The following is a 16,932-nucleotide window of genomic DNA, read 5'->3' as shown; positions in this document are numbered from 1 at the left end:
GGACTCCAGGATCATGACCTGAGCCGAAGGCAGTCGCTTTAACCAACTGAGCCACCCAGGCGCCCGTATTCTCACCTTTTATTCCCTTAGACTCCCCAAATGCTAACAGAACAGGAAAGCTAGGGCACTGTATCTACGGTGTTATTCGGATTGTGCTGCTCCTCTCACCCATTTCCCTTCTGTGGGATGGGATCCAAGTCAGGACTTAGTTGCATTTAGTTGTCTGTCGCATTGGAAAAATTTACATTCTAAACAGTGGAGGCCCTCTCACCGCCCCCCACGCCCACCCCCACCCCCGGATCCTTCAGCGTGGCCTTGGAAGCGCCAGGTCTCAAATCAGAGGGTCTTGCTCTGTGCCAGGCCCACCGATGTCCAGCAGGGCCTCGGGCGGCTTTGGCGCTCGTGGTCACCCTCTGTGCCTTGACCCATCTCGTCCTAGCCGGTCAGCCTCCCCTGGTTCTCCTCCTGCTGCTCAGGCCTGCCGTCTCCTGTCCTGATACCTCGGAAGATGCGCTCCTCGGCCACCTTCTCTTGCAGTCTGGGTAGTTTCCCTGGGTGATCTCCCCTGGCCTCAAGGATTCTTGCGGCTTTGAGCAAACCACGGATGCTCAGGAAACTCATCGTTGATGATTCCAGCCCAGGCCATTGCTCTGTTCCGGACTCACGTAGCCTGTGGCGGACACGGTACCTTCATGGGCTATCTCAGGAGCATTTCTGTCTCAGTATGAGTATATCTCAGCTCACGCACATCTGGTCCTCTGCTGGTGCCCTCAGAGTCTGTGAGTGATACCACCCTACCCTAGCCACTCAGCCACTCCTGCAGAAGGCCTCCCTGATGAGCTCTTTCCCTACCCCTAGTCCCTCCAGACTTGGTTTCCTTTTTGAACCCTCCCTGGGCTGCCCCACTTTTCTCCAGGGGAGCCACCGTCCTGCCTTTTGTCTCCCTGTGCTCGCTTTGGTGCCCTCACTCAGTTGTCCACACCACAGTCAGACTAAGCTTATTAAAATGGACAAGTGATTGTGTCATACTGTCTGTAATCTTTTAAAATTCCCCTTTACTAAAAAAAAAAGATTAAGATACAGACCGTTAACTATAGAGAACAAACTGATGGTTACTGGAGGGGATGGGAGTGGGGGCATGGGTTAAATGGGTGATGGCGATTAAGGAGAGCACTTGTGATGAGCATCAGGTGATACATAGAATTATTGAATCACTCTATACGTGAAACTAATATAACACTGTATGTTGACTAGGATTAAAATAAAAACTTAAGGGGCGCCTGGGTGGTTCAGACGGTTAAGCGTCTGCCTTCGGCTCAGGTCATGATCCCAGGGTCCTGGGATCGAGCCTCACATCAGGCTCCTGGCTCAGCGGTGAACCTGCTTCTCCCTCTCCCTCTGCCTCTCTCTCTCCCTGCTCATGCTCACTGGCTCTCTATCTCTGTGTCTCAAATGAATAAATAAAATCTTTAAAAAAAATAAAAACTTAAAATTAAAGATGCAAAAATAAATAAATAAAAGTTCCCTGTGCTGTAGGACAAAGGTAAGTCTTCTTAATGGTGCCCTCAAAGCCCTGAAATGGCTGGTCCAGCCTCTTCTTGTATCCTCTCCCTCAGGTTCCCTGCTCTGCTCTGACTGGCTTTGCTTCTCTCCTTGTTTGCTGTTTCCCCTGCCGGGATTCTGTTCCCTCTCTACTCAGGGAATTCTTAACTCTTCTTGCAGATCTCCATCTAGTCATGTTTTCCTTAGGGAAGTTCTCTGTGACCTCCCTAACTAGGTCCAGGTCCTGTTTTGCAGATCCTAATCTCTACCACCATCTCTCCTTGGTAGCCCTGTTAAAGTGGCAATTTTACACATACATGCTTAGCACCTGGTACACACTTTTGATGTTTTCCAAATGAATGAGGAAGTGTTGGGGTACTTAATACGGTTGCTTAACAGCCTCTACCTGAACGTTATTGTTGTTGGGAATTTGCTTAGCATATAGGGGCACGGCGTACTCTTGTTCCATTTCTCTGTTGGTGCTGTCAGGCAGGGCGAGAGGGAGCCACACAGGCGGGGATGGAGAACCTAGAGAGAACAGCCAGAGGAGCATTGAAAGGGAGAAGTAGCTTCTGCTGTTCTTACTGCTTAGCTTCCCTTTCCGTCCTGGTTGAATCCACTGTGTTAACTGACTTCATTGACAGACTCTCTCCTACTCTCCATTTCCTGTGCATGGTTTCAGAGAATCTTTACAAATATATTTTGGTTAGGGTCAAGCATATATCAGTAGTTCCTAGTTCTATTCTAAATAGCTGGCTCAGAGTCTGTAGGTGAAATGGAAATGAAGGCCTGTTGGAGGAGGAGGTGGATTGGGTTCCCTGAACTACAGTCATTTGCTCTGTGGTGTGAGTTGTTCAGTTCAGCAAGTATTCACTGGGGGCATGCGAGGAGCTGTGTTGGCTTCTGGGGATATAAGGGTGAATAAATTCTGCACCTGCCTGGCCATGGGGCACATGGTGAGGTCAGCATGTGGTAATCAAGGTGAAAGCTGGTGGAAGCTGTATGAGAGGAACCCTTGACTTGAAGAAGGACAAGCCGAGGCAGGGGCTGGGTGGGGGGCCCTGGGGACCAGGCTGGTTGGTGGCCTTGACCTAATTCCAGGACCCTTGCAATTGTGACCTGAGAGGTTCTCAGCTGGGTGTAAGGATGGGCCCATGTCACAATGACTGGGTGGGGGCTGTCACTGAGTGCTGGTGAATGGAAGAGGAGGGCCTGGGGCACAACAGAGAAAAGGGTGATGAGGTGAGCTGCTGAGGTGGGCCCGGCGGAAGTGGTAGCACAGGAGGTCACACTCTCTGACCCCAAACCAGCCAGACGTGTTTGTTTTTTTATTTTTATCGAAGTCATACTAAAGCACCCCTAATCAAACACAGAATTTCTGTAGCAAAATGTATGGATATCTACAGTTAGGAATAGAAATAGACATTGCAAAGAGCCTCCCATCATTTTAGATTTTGCTGCCAGAGTTTGTTGCTAAAGTTTGAAGAAATGTTCAGTTTTCCCAGCATTTTTGACTTGTGAGAATTGTGGGTGAGGGGTTGTGGATCTGAAATGATAGCTAATGCTTATAGAGCTTCACATGCACTGACTCTTGTCCTCACAGCAACCCTACTAGGATTGGTACCTTGAAGATCCCATTTTATAGGTGAGACAAGGTCAGTGACTTGCCTGTGGTCACAGAGCTCACCACTGGTGGCTCTGTCGTCTACATTCTTACCAGGCTGCTGACTTGTGAATGGGAAGTGGGGAGAGTTTGAAGGACCAGGTCTTTCTCCCACTCTTTAGACACCTAGCATCCACAGCCAGCCTGCCTGAGTGCCCAGGAAGGTCTGCAGGGAAGGGAGGTGGGAGACCCAAAGAGGTCATGGTCACGTACTCAGATTCCCCGAGGGCCCGTGGAGACTCGTTTCCAGGATGCTGCATCTTGTGGTCTGGTTGGGCAGCGAGCTTTTCTCAAAAGCTGTAGGGGAAGTTACATGCAGCGTCAAGGAGAGCAGAGGAGGAGGTGAGGCGGTCAGAGACGAGCTGTGGTGTGGGCAGGCTGGGACTGGAGAAATAAGGGTTCTGTAAGGAGAGTCTTCGTGAGACTGTAGAGTGGGGACATGACTGTTTTCTAATCTTCTTCCGCCTGCTGTGCAAGATACATGTGTTCTGAAACACCCCAGATGAACACTTTCTGCTTGCCACTCCCTCATCGCTGCAGACCGCTGCCCACCTGAGGGGCACTGAGCAGGTCGCCCCAGTAGTATTTGCCTTTGTGTGTGCATGTGTGAGTGTGCAAAAATACATATAAAATGCGTATGAGCCGGGATAATGAAACAACTCTGACTCTCCCACTCAGTTTAAGAAATAGAACTTTACTAAAACCTTAGAAATCCTCTGTGTGTCTGCTCCAATTGCATCTTTTCTCTTCAGAGGTAACCACTATCCTGCAGTTCCTTTTAATCATTTCCTTGCTTTTCTTTATAGTTTTACCATGTGTGTGTGTTTGCAGATTATATATATATGTTTTGTTTTAACTTTTTGGTCCTTGTAAAATGAAGCATGTGGCAAGCTTTCTGGGGTGTTTTGCTCAGTATATTTTTGCGATTCATTCAGTGGGGTGTGTGGCTGAAGTTCTTCATTCACTTTTTCTGTCGGATGGTACTGCATCCGTTCCAGTGGTGGCCATTGGGGCTGTCTCCGGTTTCTGCTATCGTAAATAAACAGTGTTGGAGTGGGCATTCTCGTTCTGGTCTTCTGGCGCACAGGTACGGTAGGTCCATTAGAGCAGTGGTGATCTAATAGGGTGGGGTGGCATGGGGAGGGGCAAAATGGGTGTGGAGGAGACAGGGAGACACTTTTGGTTGTCCTGCCTGGCAAGTGGGGAGCTACTGTATCTAACGGGTACAGTCCACCCCTGCTGCTAAACATTCTGTGACGTGCAGGACAGCCTTCCCCATGTCCTCCACCCCTCTCGCACACTAAAGAATTGTTGAGCTCCAGGTACCAGTGCTAAGGCTGAGAATGCCTGCTCCAGGGTAAACACCTGGGGTGGATTGCCGGGTGGGTGGGTTTGGGTGTGTTCAACTTTAGTAGATACTAATGCGTTATTTACACTCCCTTCAGCAGTATGGGGCTTCTAATATTACTCATTGACTTCTCCAACACTTGATAATGTGTGTCTTTAAAATTTTTGCCAACCTAGAATGCAAGCTGGTGCAGGCACTCTGGAAAATAGTATGGATATTCCTCAAAAAGTGAAAAATAGAGCTATGACCCAGCAGTTGCACTACTAGGTATTTATCCAAAGGATACAAACATAGTGATTTGAAGGGGCACATGCACCCCAATGTTTATAGCAGCAATGTCCACAATTGCCAAAGTATGGAAAGAGCCCAGAAGTCCATCTACAGGTGAATGGATAAAGAAGATGTGGTATATACCCCCCCCACACACACAATGGAATATTATGCAGCCATCAAAAAGAATGAAATCTTACCGGGCGCCTGGGTGGCTCAGTCAGTTAAGCGACTGCCTTCGGCTCAGGTCGTGATCCTGGAGTCCCGGGATCGAGTCCCGCATCGGGCTCCCTGCTCGGCGGGGAGTCTGCTTCTCCCTCTGACCCTCCTCCCTCTCGTGCTCTCTGTCTCTCATTCTCTCTCACAAATAAATAAAATCTTTAAAAAAAAAAAAAGAACGAAATCTTACCATTTGCGATGATATGGATGGAAGTAGAGGGTATTATACTAACTGAAATAAGTCAGAGAAAGTCAATTACATGTGGAATTTAAGAAGCAAAACAGAGGATCATAGGGGAAGGGAGGGAAAAATAAAATAAGACAAAATCAGAGAGGGAGACAAACCATAAGAGACTCTTAACTCTAGGAAACAAACTGAGGGTAGCTGGAGGGGAGGGGGTGGGGGGGATGGGGTAACTGGGTGATGGGCATTAAGGAGGGCACTTGATGTAATCAGCACTGGGTGTTTTATGCAACTGATGAATCACTAAACTCTACCTCTGAAACTAAAAAAAAAAAAAAAAAAAGCCAAACTAGTATATGCAAAGTAATATCGCAATTGTAGTTAAAATTTTTATTTCCTGAATAGTAATGAGATTGACTGTCTTTGCATGTCTGTGTGCTGTTTGTATTTCCTTTGAGAAGTGCCTCCTGATATCCTTTCGCCCATTTCCCTGTTGTGTTATGTTTTTCTTAATTGTTCCTGTGATTTCTTTATATGTCTTAAATTCTTTATATCTCCTAGATGCTAATCCCTTATATCTGTTACAGATAACTTTTTCTATTTATGAGTTTCTCCTGATAAACCAAGAAGTTCTTAGTTTAAATGTGGCGTAATTTATCAGTCATTTTCTTTATGGTTAATACTTTCTGCAGACAGATGTGGTTCCCCAGGTAGATGCGACTCCCTTTAGGAGCACATCCAAGCAAGGCTGGAGCTGGATCACAGTTCTGCTTCAGGGTCCACAGCTGGGACTAAGGTGAGCAGGTCTGCCTCCCAGCTCTTGGATAGGTGTGTCTCCTCCTGGTTCCCTGGGCTTCCCCTAGACTGGCAGAGAGAGGCTGAAACCAAATCTCCGGGCCGCTTAAGGGTCCGTAGCTGACACTGACATTGGCAGGCCTAATACCAGAGGCATGGATGGGGAGTGCAGGGTTCCTGAGTGAGCAGGACTAAGGGCATGGCTAGAGCTTGGACACAGAGCTTCACTGGGATCCATAGTCTGGTGCAAGGCTGGCAGGCCTGTTACTGGGGTGTGTACAGTGTGGCTCTTCCTGAGTTTCTTGGCACATGGGACTGGTTGCAGGAGTAGGACCAAGTAGGCCTGGAGCTGAGTCCCTAGAGAGTTGGGGCTACTTGTGGATTGTAGGACAGGTCACATTTGGTGAGCTTGCAACCAGAGTGCTGGCCTGTCTTTTCAAAGAGGAGCCCCTTGGTCTTGGGGTTCACCCAGGTTTTGAAGCCTTCTACCTGGATCCCAAAGCTCCTACAAAAGCACTTTTTCCATGGTTGGCTGCTAGATCATTGTGTAGGGAGACACAAGCTGGGGATTTTCTGTTCTGCCATCTTGCTAGACATCACTGCTATTTATTTAAGATCAATTCAACATGTCAGTTCTGCTGTTCAAGTCTCAGGAATTTTGTCTGCTTGATCATTAATCTCTGAAAGAGATATATTGAAATCTGTCATTATTGGTGATAGATTTGTTTGTGTCAGTTCATTTTTTTAAATTAATATAATTATGTTATGTTAATCACCATACATTACATTATTAGTTTTTGATGGAGCATTCCATGATTCATTGTTTGCATATAACACCCAGTGCTCTATGCAGAACATGCCCTCTTTAATACCCATCACCAGACTAACCCATCCCCCCACCCCACCCCCTCTAGAACCCTCAGTTTGTTTTTCAGAGTCCACAGTCTCTCATATTTCGTCTCCCCCTCCAATTTCCTCCCCTTCATTCTTCCCCTCCTGCTATCTTCTTCTTCTTTTTTTTTTTTTTAACATATAATGTATTATTTGTTTCAGAGGTACAGGTCTATGATTCAACAGTCTTACACAATTCATAGCGCTCACCATAGCACATACCCTCCCCAATGTCTATCACCCAGCCACCCATCCCTCCCGCCCCCCACCACTCCAGCAGCCCTCAGTTTGTTTCCTGAGATTAAGAATTCCTCATATCGGTGAGGTCATATGATTCATGTCTTTCTCTGATTGACTCATTTCGCTCAGCATAACACCCTCCAGTTCCATCCACATCATTGCAAATGGCAAGATCTCATTCCTTTTGATGGCTGCATAATATTCCATTGTATATATATACCACTTCTTCTTTATCCATTCATCTGTCGTTGGACATCTTGGCTCTTTCCACAGTCTGGCTATTGTGGACATTGCTGCTATAAACATCGGGGTGCACGTACCCCTTCGGATCCCTACTTTTGTATCACTAAATACCCAGTAGTGCAATTGCTGGGTTGTAGGGTAGCTCTATTTTCAACTTTTTGAGGAACCTCCATACTGTTTCCCAGAGTGGCTGCACCAGCTTGCATTCCCACCAACAGTGTAGGAGGGTTCCCCTTTCTCCGCATCTCCGCCAACATCTGTCGTTTCCTGACTTGTTAATTTTAGCCATTCTGACTGGTGTGAGGTGGTATCTCATTGAGGTTTTGATTTCGATTTCCCTCATGCCAAGCGATGTTGAGCACTATTTCATGTGTCTGTTGGCCATTTGGATGTCTTCTTTGGGAAAATGTCTGTTCGTGTCTTCTGCCCATTTCTTGATTGGATCATTTGTTCTTTGGTGTTGAGTTTGATAAGTTCTTTATAGATTTTGGATACTAGCCCTTTATCTAATATGTCATTTGCAAATATCTTCTACCATTCTGTCGGTTGTCTTTGGTTTTGTTGACTGTTTCCTTTGCTGTGCAAAAGCTTTTTATCTTGATGAAGTCCCAATAATTCATTTTTGCCCTTCCCTCGCCTTTGGCGATATTTCTAGGAAGAAGTTGCTTCGGCTGAGGTCGAAGAGGTTGCTGCCTTTGTTCTCCTTTAGGATTTTGATGGACTCCTGTCTCACATTGAGGTCTTGCAACCATTTTGAGTCTATCTTTGTGTGTGGTGTAAGGAAATGGTCCAGTTTCCTTCTTCTGCATGTGGCTGTCCAATTTTCCCAGCACCATTTGTTGAAGAGACTGTCTTTTTTCCATTGGACATTCTTTCCTGCTTTGTCAAAGATGAGTTGACCATAGAGTTGAGGATCCATTTCTGGGCTCTCTATTGGGTTCCATTGAACTATGTGTCTGTTTTTGTGCCAATACCATACTGTCTTGATGATGACAGCTTTGTAATAGAGCTGGAAGTCCGGAACTGTGATGCCGCCAGCTTTGCTTTTCTTTTTCAACATTCCTCTGGCTATTTGGGGTCTTTTCTGGTTCCACACAAATTTTAGGATTATTTGTTCCATTTCTTTGAAAAAAGTGGATGGTATTTTGATGGGGATTGCATTGAATGTGTAGATTGCTCTAGGTAGCATTGACATCTTCACAATATTTGTTCTTCCAATCCACGAGCATGGAACGTTTTTCCATTTCTTTGTGTAGTCCTCAATTTCTTTCATGAGTATTCTGTAGTTTTCTGAGTACAGAATCTTTGCCTATTTGGTCAGATTTATTCCTAGGTATCTTACGGTTTTGGGTGCAATTGTAAATGGGATCGACTCCTTAATTTCTCTTTCTTATGTCTTGTTGGTGTATAGGAATGCCACTGATTTCTGTGCATTGATTTTATATCTTGCCACTTGACTGAATTCCTGTATGAGTCCTAGCAGTTTTGGGGTGGAGTCTTTTGGGTTTTCCACATAAAATATCTTATCATCTGCAAAGAGTGAGAGTTTGACTTCTTCCTTGCCGATTCAGATGCCTTTGATTTCTTTCTGTTGTCTGATTGCTGTGGCTAGGACTTCTAATACTATGTTGAATAGCAGTGGTGATAGTGGACATCCCTGCCGTGTTCCTGACCTTAGGGGGAGAGTTCTCAGTTTTTCCCCATTGAGAATGATATTTGCTGTGGGTTTTTCATAGATGGTTTTCATGATATTGAGGTATGTACCCTCTGTCCCTATACTCTAAAGAGTTTTGATCAAGAAAGGATGCTTTACTTTGTCAAATGCTTTTTCTGCATCTATTGAAAGGATCATATGATTCTTGTTCTTTCTTTTATTAATGTATTGTATCACATTGATTGATTTGCGGATGTTGAACCAACCTTGCAGCCCAGGGATAAATCCCACTTGGTCGTGGTGAATAATCCTTTTAATGTACTGTTGTATCCTATCGCCTAGTATTTTGGTGAGAATTTTTGCATCCATGTTCATCAAGGATATTGGTCTTTAATTCTCCTTTTTAATAGGGTGTTTGGTTTTGGGATCAAGGTAATGGTGGCCTCATAAAATGAGTTTGGAAGTTTTCCTTCCATTTCTATTTTTTGGAACAGTTTCAGAAGAATAGGTATTAATTCTTCTTGAAATGTTTGGTAGAATTCCCCTGGGAAGCTATCTGGCCCTGGGCTTTTGTTTTTTGGGAAATTTTTGATGACTGCTTCAATTTCCTTAGTGGTTATAGGTCTGTTCAGGTTTTCTATTTCATCCTGGTTCCGTTTTGGTAGTTGATACATCTCTAGGAATGCATCCATTTCTTCCAGATTATCTAATTTGCTGGCCTAGAGTTGCTCATACTATGTTCTTAGAATTGTTTGTATTTCTTTGGTGTTGGTTGTGATCTCTCCTCTTTCATTCATGATTTTGTTGATTTGGGTCATTTCTCTTTTCTCTTTGATAAGTGTGGCCAGGGGTTTATCAATCTTGTGAATTCTTTCAAAGAACCAGCTCCTAGTTTTGTTGATCTGTTCTGCTGTTCTTTTGGTTTCTATTTCATTGAATTCTGCTCTGATCTTTATTATTTCTCTTCTCCTGCTGGGTTTAGGCTTTATTTGCTGTTCTTTCTCCAGCTCCTTTAGGTGTAGGGTGAGGTTGTATATTTGAGACCTTTCTTCTTTCTTTAGAAAGGCTTGTATTGCTATATACTTTCTTCTTAGGACTGCCTTTGCTGTATCCCAAAGATTTTGAACAGTTGTGTTTTGATTTTTATTTGTCTCCATGAATTTTTTAAATTCTTCTTTAGTTTCCTGGTTGACCCATTCATTCTTTAGTAGGATACTCTTTAGCTTCCATGTATTTGAGTTCTTTCCGACTTTGCTCTTGTGATTGGGTTCTAGTTTCAAAGCATTGTGGTCTGAAAGTATGCAGGGAATGATCCCAGTCTTTTGGTACTGGTTGAGACCTGCTTTGTGACGTAAAATGTAATCTATTCTGGAGAATGTTCCATGGGCACTAGACAAGAATGTGTATTCTGTTGCTTTGGGATGGACTGTTCTGAATAGATCTGTGAAGTCCATTTGGTCCAGTGTGTCATTTAAAGTCTTTATTTCCTTGTTGATCTTTTGCTTAGATGATCTGTCCATTTCAGTGAGGGGGGTTGTTAAAGTCTCCCACTATTACTGTATTGTTGTTAATGTGTTTCTTTGCTTTTGTTATCAATTGGCTTATATAACTGGCTGCTCCCATGTTACAGGCATAGATATTTACAATTGTTAGATCTTCTTGTTGGACAGACACTTTAAGTAGGATATAGTGTCCTTTCTCATCTCTTATTACAGTCTTTGGTTTAAAATCTATCTTGATATAAGGATTGCCACTCCAGCTTTCTTTTGGTGTCTATTAGCATGGTAAATGGTTTTTCACCCCCTCACTTTCCATCTGGGAGTGTCTTTGTGTCTAAAATGAGCCTCTTGCAGACAGCATATCGATGGGTCTTGTTTTTTAATCCAGTCTGATAGCCTGTGTCTTTTGATTGGGGCATTTAGCCCATTTACATTCAGGGTAACTATTGAAAGATAGGAATTTAGTGCCTTTGTATTGCCTGTAAGGTGACTGTTACTGTATATTGTCTGTGTTCCTTTCTGGTCTATGTTACTTTTAGGCTCTCTTTTTTCCCTAGAGGACCCCTTTCAATATTTCCTGTAGGGCTGGTTTCGTGTTTGCAAATTCCTTTATTTTTTATTTATCCTGGAAGCTTTTTATCTCTCCTTCTATTTTCAGTGACAGCCTAGCTGGATATAGTATTCTTGGCTGCATATTTTTCTCATTTAGTGCTCTGAATATATCATGCCAGTCCTTTCTGGCCTGCCAGGTCTCTGTGGATAGGTCTTTGGCCAATCTAATATTTCTACCATTTTAGGTTACCGATCTCTTGTCCTGAGCTGCTTTCAGGATTTTCTCTTTGTCTCTGAGACTTGTAAGTTTGACTATTAGATGTCGGGATATTGACCTGTCTTTATGGATTTTGAGAGGGGTTCTTTGTGCCTCCTGGATTTTGATGCCTGTTTCCTTCCCCAAATTAGGGAAGTTCTCTGCTATAATTTGCTCCAATATACCTTCTGCCCCTCTGTCTCTTTCTTCTTCTTCTGGGATCCCAATTATTCTAATGTTGTTTCGTCTTATGGTATTGCTTATCTCTCTAATTCTGCCCTTGTGGTCCAGTAGTTGTTTATCTCTCTTTTTTCAGCTTCTTTATTTTCCATCGTTTGGCCTTCTATATCACTAATTCTCTCTTCTTCCTCATTTATCCTAGCAGTTAGGGCCTCCACTTTTTATTGCACCTCATTAATAGCCTTTTTGATTTCGACTTGGTTAGATTTTAGTTCTTTTATTTCTCCAGAAAGGGTTTCTCTAATAACTTCCATGCTTTTTTCAAACCCAGCTAGTATCTTTAAAATCAGCATTCTGAACTCTAGTTCCGACATCTTACTAATGTCAGTATTGATTAGGGCCCTGGCAGTCGGTACTGCCTCTTGTTCTTTTTGTTGAGGTGATTTTTTTCCGTCTTGTCATTTTGTCCAGAGGAGAATAGTTGAATGAGAGAACAAAATGCTAACAGGGTAACAACATCCCCAGAAAATATACACTAAACAAATCAGAAGAGACCTGAAACCGGGGGAAAAGAAAGGGAAAGAAGGAAAAAAGAAAAAGAAAAAGATAAAAACAAAAACAGAACAAAACAAAACAAAACAAAAAAAACAGAATATGATCAAATATGATCAGGCTGGTGCATAGATCAGTGCCACACACTAGATTTTGGGCGTATTTTGGTCTGTTAGAAGAAAGTGCCTCCCAAAATTTTAAAGAAAGAGAAACTTATATATGTACCAAAATAAGGGTTAATATGATGAAGGGATGGAATATGACTGTAAAGATGAAAATTATAAAAGATTTTTCAAAAGGAATTGATAGGAAGTTGGTTGAACAAAGAAAAAGGGGAGTTTTTTTTTAAAAATGGAGAGAATGTGATCAGGCAGGAGACTAGAACAAAGCCATACGTTAGAGATTTAGGGTATATTTTAATCTGTTAGAAGAAACTGTATCCCAAAATTTTAAAGAGGGAACAACTTATATATATATACCAAAAACAAGGTTAACTACTATGAAGGATAGAATATGACTCTAAAAATGAAAAATAAAAAAGATTTTTTAAAAAGGATCGATAAGATGTTGGTTGAAAAAGGGAAAAAGAAAAATTCCAAAAAAAAATGTTAAAAAATAATTAAGTGTGAAAGACTAAAGAATCATGGTAAAAAAGCCATGAATTCCATGTGCATTATTCCCCTAGCGCTGGAGTTCTGCTGTTCTCATTGATCGGTAAACTTGGTCTTGGCTGGCTGTTCTTGCTGATCTTCTGGGGAGGGGCCTGTTGCCGTGGTTTCCAAATGTCTCTGCTGGAGGCGGAAGTGCCCCGCCCTTGCCCCCTCCTGGCTAAGTAATCTGCTCGGGTTTGCTCTCCAGGGCTTTTGTTCCCTGCGAGCTTTCCGTACAGCTTTGGAGGTGGAGAGTGAAAATGGCCTCCCAATCTCCGCCCCGGAGGAGCCGAGAACTTGGGGCCCCGCTCCTCAGTGAGCCCCCAGAGAAAAGCAGTCAGTCACTCCCGTCTCCCTGGTCTCCAGCCGCACTCCGTCCTCACCCGGCCAGTGACCGCGCATTTCTATCTCTGGCACCCGACCCCAAGTGGAGTCTCCTAACCCAGCAGATCCCTGCGGTGCGCTCCCGCGCCGGTCCTCCCTGGGGAGGAAGGGGAGTCTCCCTGGATCTGCCACTTGTTGTGTCCCTGCTAGAGGAGCAGTGGCCTGACTGTGCCGCGGATCACGGTTTATGGCAACCCCGAGCTGAGAGCCCACCCCTCGGCTCCGTGTATGCAGCTGGCTTCCCCGCTCCGATACCCTGGAGCTCTGCCACACTCAGGCACCCCCGGTCTTTCTGTGACCCCGAGGGTCCTGAGACCACACTGTCCCACAAGGGTTCCCCCCCCGCTTAGCCCCTGGAGCGACGTCCCTCAGCGGAGCCGACTTCTCAAAGTTCCAATTTTGTGCTCTGCTGCTCTATCACTTGCCAGGAGCGGCCGACAGAGGCCCCCTCTCCTGCCGTCTATCCTCCCGAATATCGCCTCGGATTCACTTCTCTGCACGTCCTACCTTCCAGAAAGTGGTCGCTTTTCTGTTCAGAGAGTTGTTGCTATTCTTTTCTTCGATCTCCTGTTGAGTTCATAGGTGTTCAGAATGGTTTGATCCCTATCCAGTTGATTTCCTGGGACCAGATGAAATCCAGGTCTCCTACTCCTCTGCCATCTTGAGACCTAGTGTCAGTTAATTTTTATTTTGAAGTAGTTATTAAATGCATAAAATTTAAAATTATTATATCCTTTTAGTGAGTCAAAAACTTTCCCTGGGAAGTAACCTTTTTCCATGATAATGCTTCTGTATTTTTAATTATAAAAATTAACATAAAATAGAATTTACTATTTTAACCACTTTTCAGTAGTGTTAAGCATGCTTTCCTTGTTGGGTTTTTTTTTTTTTTTTTTTTAAAGATTTTATTTGACAGAGAGAGACAGAGGGAAAGAGGGAACACAAGCAGGGGGAGTGGGAGAGGGAGAAGCAGACTTCCCGCTGAGCAGACTTCCTGCTGAGACTACCCTGGGATCCTGACCTGAGCCGAAGGCAGACGCTTAACGACTGAGCCACCCAGGCGCCCCACATGCTTACCTTGTTGTGCAGCCAATCTTCAACACATTTTTATCTTGCAACATTGAAACTCTATGCCCATTAAACATCATCTTCCCATTTCCCCCTCCTCCCTCCCCTGGTAACCATCATTCTACTTTGTTTCTGTGAATTTACGTACCGTAGATACTTCCTATAAACAGACTCTTACAGTATTTATTTTTTCATGACTGGTTTATTTCATTTAGCTTCATGTCTGTAAGTTTCAGCCATGCTATAACATGTGACTAGGTTTCCTTTTTAAGGCTGAATCATATTCCGTTCTAAGTATATACCACATTTTCTTTATCCATTCATCTTTGATGGACATTTGATTTGCTCCCACCTCTTGGCTGTGATGAACAGTGCTGCTATGAAGATGGATGTCTCTTGGAGACCCTGCTTTCAATTCTTTTGACTGTATGCCCAGAAGTAAGATTGCTGGATCATATGGTAGTTCAATTTTTAATTTTTGGAGGAACTACCATACTGTTTATGTAGTGGTTGCACTATTTTACATTCCTGTCAGCAGTGTACAGGCGTTCTAATTTCTCCATATCCTCGCCAATATTTCTTATTTTTGTTTTGTTTTTGTTTTTTTATAGTGGTCATCCTAATGGGTATGAGGTGACACCTCATTGTGGTAGTGATTTACATTTTTCTAATGATTAGTGATACTGAGCATCATTTCATATGCTTATTGGCCATTTGCATATCTTCTTTGGAGAAATTTCTACACAGGTTCTTTGGCCATTTTTTTTATTGGGTTACTTGTTTTTTTGCTGTGAAGTTGTAAGAGTTATTTGTATGTTAACTTCTTGTCAAATAATACAGTTTGCAAGTATTTTTCCCATTCTGTTAGTTGTCCCTTCACTCTCTTGATTGTATCCCTTGATGCATGTTTAAGTTTTATGTAGCCCCATTTGTCTGTATTTGCTTTTTTGCTGGTGCTTTGGTATCATAGTCAAGAAATCATTGTCAGATCCAGGAGTGCCTGGGTGGCTCAGTCGTTTAAGTGTCCGATTCTTGATCTCAGCTTAGATCTTGATTTCCGGGTCATGAGTTCAGGCCCCGCATTGGGCTGCTCACTGGGTATGGAGCCTACTTAAAAAAGAAAGGGAGGGAGGGAGGGAGGGAGGAAGGAGAGAAAGAAAGAAACAAATCATTGTCAGATCCAATATTGTGAATCTTTTCCCTATGTTTTCTTTGAAGAATTTTATAATTTTAACTCTTAGGTTTAGGTCTTTGATACATTTTGAGTTTATTTTTGTATATGATGTAAGGTAAGAGCCCACCTTTATTCTTTTGCATGTAGATACCCAGTTTTTTCAACACCATTTGTTAAAGAGACTGTCCTTTCCCTATTGAGTAGTTTTTACATCCATTTTGAAGATTACCTGACCATATACATGAGGGGTTATTTCTGGCTCTGTTATAATTCACTGGTCTCTATATCTGTCTTTATACCAGTGCCACACTGTTTCAATTTCTTTAGCTTTGTAATATCTATTGAAATGAGGAAATGTAAATTCTCAAACTTTGTTCTTCCTTTCCAAAATTATTTAGGCTATTTGGGGTACTTTGATACCAAATGATTTTAGGATGGATTTTTCTATTTCTGCAAGAAAAAAAATGCTGTTGGGATTTTGATAGAGATTGCATTGAATCCATAGATTACTTTGTGTAGTATCAACATTTTAACAATATTAAGTCTACCAATCCATGAACACAAGATATCTATTTTTTGTGTGTTTTTTTAAAAATTACTTTATGTTTTGTAATTTTCAGTGTAAAATTCTTTCACCTCTTTGGTTAGGATTCTTCCTAAATATTTATTCTTTTCAGTGCTGTGGTAAATGGAGTTGTGTTCCTAATTTCCACTTCAAATTGTTAATGTATAGAAATGCAACTGATTTTTGATGTGTTGATTTTGATTTCTGCAACTTTGCTGAACGTGTTTATTCTAACTTTTTTTTTTAATTTTTAGGCTTTCTACATATAAGATCATGCTATTTGCAAACAGATAATTCTACTTCTTTCTTTCCAGTTTGGATGCCTTTTATTTCTTTTTCTTGCCTAATTGCTCTGGCTAAGACTTCTAGTACTATGTTTGATAGAAAGGCCAGAAGAAGCAACTTTATCTTGATCCTGTTTTTAGAGGAAAAGCTTTCAGTCTTTCACTGTTTTGTATATCAGCTGTGATTTTTTTTTTTTCATGTCTGGTCTTTATTATGTTGAGTTGGTTTCCTTTTATTCATAGTTAAGATTTTTTATCATAAAAGTGTTAAATCTTGTTAAATGTTTTTTCTGCATTATTTGATGTGAACATATGGTTTTTTGCCTTTCATTCTCTTCACATGGTATATTACATTGATTTTTTTTTTTTCTCATGTTGAACTATCCTTGCATTCCAGAAATAAATCCCACTTTGTTCTGGTATATAATCCTTTCAATGTACTATTGAATTTACTTTGCTAATAATATTTTCTTGAGGATCAATATTCATCAATATTGGTCTTTAGTTTTCTTCTAGTATCTTTGGCTCTGTTATTGTATTTTTCAGCTCCAGAATTTGTTTGCTTCTTTTTATGGTTTCTATCTTTTTGTCAATATTCTCATTTTGTTCATTTCCTCATTTTGTGTCTCTGTTCTCTTTTAGCTCATTGAATATCTTTAACAAATTGTTTTGAATTCTTCACCATGAAATTCAGCAGTCTGCCTTTCTTTAGGACCCAT

General features: G+C 42.4%; 1 protein-coding gene across 1 annotated transcript in view; it reads left to right on the top strand.

Annotated features, from left to right (window-relative positions):
* Positions 1–16,932, top strand: part of PGBD2 (piggyBac transposable element derived 2) — a 33,017-nt gene that overhangs the window by 810 nt on the left and 15,275 nt on the right. The window lies entirely within an intron of this gene.

This window comes from Mirounga leonina, unplaced genomic scaffold (assembly GCF_011800145.1).
Source record: "Mirounga leonina isolate KUSES-001 unplaced genomic scaffold, KU_Mleo_1.0 Mir_239, whole genome shotgun sequence".
NCBI lineage: Eukaryota > Metazoa > Chordata > Mammalia > Carnivora > Phocidae > Mirounga > Mirounga leonina.
This window is presented reverse-complemented; position numbering and strand designations above follow the sequence as displayed.